This window comes from Myxocyprinus asiaticus, chromosome 5, assembly GCF_019703515.2.
Source record: "Myxocyprinus asiaticus isolate MX2 ecotype Aquarium Trade chromosome 5, UBuf_Myxa_2, whole genome shotgun sequence".
In the NCBI taxonomy this organism is placed as follows: Eukaryota; Metazoa; Chordata; class Actinopteri; order Cypriniformes; family Catostomidae; genus Myxocyprinus; species Myxocyprinus asiaticus.
In genome coordinates this window covers 17,755,156-17,758,467 of record NC_059348.1, presented here as the reverse complement: position 1 = coordinate 17,758,467, position 3,312 = coordinate 17,755,156, and positions in this window count along the sequence as shown.

The following is a 3,312-nucleotide window of genomic DNA, read 5'->3' as shown; positions in this document are numbered from 1 at the left end:
GGTTTTGCATTTACGACCCTTCTGGTCAGTTTACGTTACTGGGTGATAGTGTTTTAACTCCTCCCCCAATCTCTAGAGCGTTCCTTTCTCACCTCAAGCAATTAGGAGTGAGTGCTCTTAAACCTGAGGTGTATCCAACAGAACCCTGTATAACAGCTTTGCACCTCTTATAAGAAAAAAGCATTTAATTGAGGGGATTTTGCCAGTCTATAATGAGAGTATGTGGAGTCTCTCCATTTAGTTGATTGACGATGTTAGACGTAATAACATTCAGGAACACAGATCATGCAGTTACACACGTACACTTAAAATAGCAATTGTTGAGTGTAAAGCAAAGAAAAGCCACTTCTGTCACTATCACTTTTGCCCACGCAGTTATTTTGAGTCAATGTGAGAAAATAGGCATAGGCTACGTCACTTTATTAACATCACGTTATTTATTGCACATTAATCCTCATTGTAATTCGTCAGTCACATTATAAACCACATTTTACTATTGCATTCATATCATTTTTAAATGAAGGAGTCTGTGCCAGATAGAGCTTTGTACGATTTGACTCAAAGCAATCTCACATGAAATTTACTAGAATCTTAAACATAAATGAAAGTGCAATGTGGTTAAGAAAAACAATTTTAGAAGAAGCAATATTAAGTGTTTGAGACTAATGAGAAGTGAGATAATCTACAAACAAACCAATGAAAAACTCGTCATAAAATAAAGCACTCTAAAGCAGATTTCAGTGCTCTGGTGACCTCTAGTGGCGTTTGTTATATTTATTTATTTATTTATTTATTTATTTTAATTAATTGGCCCTACTAAGTATTTTTTGGACACTTAAAACACAATTAAAATGTATGAATTTCATTGCATAGATAAATATCAAACTTTCAAATATCAAGTGTCATCTGCAAAGAAATTAGCTTTTCTCAGAACTAACGTCACTTTTAACTTTTTTAAGCCTGTTTGCAATTACTTTTTTAAAGGAATGTTCCAGAGAAAATAATTTCATCCCTGGTTTATTTGAAAGAAAGAAAGAAAGAAAGAAAGAAAGAAAGAACACGGTTACTGTAAGGCACTTACAACTGAAGTGAATGGGGCCAGTCCATAAACATTAAAATACAAACTGTTTCAAATGTAGGCAGCCACAAGACATAAATATTCGGCCTAAATGCTACCATTAAAAAAAGAAATAAAAAATCATGGTTGTGATCAATTTAGTGTGATAAATGACACATTTTCTGTCATCAAAACAACGTTTTAGTGTTGGTTAAAAGAGTAATTCCCCCAAAAATGAAGACTATCTCATCATTTTCTCACCCTCAAGCCATCCCAGATGTGTCTGACTTTCTTTCTTTCTTCTGCAGAACACAAATTAAGATTTTTAGAAGAATATTTCAGCTCTGCAAGTGAATGGTGATCAGGGGCCTGATGTATAAACGTTGCACACGCACAAAATGGGCATTGAAATGTGCGTTAGCAATTTCCCCAGGAACATATCGTGATTTATAAAAAATAAACTTATGTGCGCACCGTCCGGACATTCTTGACTGTGCATAAACACTCTTTTAGTGGTGTGTGTGTGAATTGGTGACTCCAGCTGGATAAATAATTAACTGAACAGACTGATTATAAACTCTGATTTTCATTTAATTCATATTTTGAATAAAGAAGTATGTAGTTATGCACTTGAAACAGAAGTAATCGTTATCAAGCCAATAGTAGGCTATATTATTTGTATGTAACTAATTAAAAATGCATTCCAGTATAAGCTGTAACAGGGAAATATTGGTTTGGGATGCGCTGTGTTTGGAGAACTTTCCCGTGTCATCATAGAGAAGGAACATACAGTAACTAAAAATGACAGCGAAGATTTTCTCAGTACAATCATGTACTGAGATAAGTACAGCATTTGAATACAGATTATCTGTAATGTGATGCGCACTTGACTCTGACTGACGTGAAATGTCTCGGTAAAACAGACAGTAGCTATAAGACAGGCACTGCTGGCCACATTCATTAGTCGAACGGATCATTGGAGAGACATGTCTCATCAGAAACAGTATTGTACAGCTGCAAACAGGTACAGCAATGCACATAAAATACGCATCAAATGTGCTGCCTGCTCAACTTCATCCTGACACTCATCGCAATGAAACCCTCACATAGTCTAATAAAAACATGATGAAAAGTACATTTGCCGTTCAGCTGTCAAATATAAAATCTTAGTGATATCAGACAATGCTGCACAAAGAATTTTAATAATTTTAGTTTTGTTTCCAGAATTAAATAATTAACTTCTCAATAAAAACACCCTTAAAACGATTTAAAAGGTTTTCTGAGAAGCAAAATTGCTTAGGTTAGATTTATGTCTTATCTCATATAATACAGTTTCTTGTACCGTTAAATGCAGTAATCACGTGTCTGGATGGTGAAATGCATATGGTAATTGTATGCAGATGAGGATATGCATAGTAAAAACAGGCATTATACACTCCATATATGTTTTTTTGGGGGGAATGAGACAGGGTGGGGAATGAATCACTTGCATGTACGCACAATCTTCCACTAGCTGGGATTTATTAAGGGAACTATGTGTGCAGGTTCTGGCGTAGCCTATGTACAGTTTTATAAATCTGATTTTTTTGTGCGTACGCAAAATCTGACTTTTGCGCTTACACACACTTTTAGGAAGAAATCAAAGCAGAGTTTTATACAAAACCAAACAAACATAAAACCAGCAAAAAAGTACTCCATACGACTTCAGCGGTTTAATCCATGTCTTCAGAATATGATAAGTGTGGGTGAGAAACAAATCAATATTTAAGTCCTTTTTTAACTTTAAATCTCCACTTTCACTTTCACATCCACATTCTTCTTTTGTTTTTGGTGATTCGTATTCTTCAAGACATGGATTTAATCACTGGAATCTTTTATGCTGACTTATGTGCTTTTGGACCTTCAAAGTTTTGGTCACCACTGACTTGCATTGTATGAACCTACAGAGCTGAAATGTTCTTCTAAAAACTTTGTTTCAGCAGAAGAAAGAAAGTCATACACATCTGGGATGCATGAGGGAAAGTAAATGATGAAAAATTTCATTTTTGGGTAAAATATCCCTTTAAGTGTACTGCACACAGGCAAGTTTTGGATGCCACAAATCCTGTCGACTGAGCAGAGTAAACACATACTGTACAGAAGTTCATCACATTAACAATGAAAATGCTCCACTAATGTCTTTCAACCAGAAAGTGTCTAAATACTTTGTCTAAATTTTGAACAGTATATCTGTTGTTGTATATGTTAAAAACCCA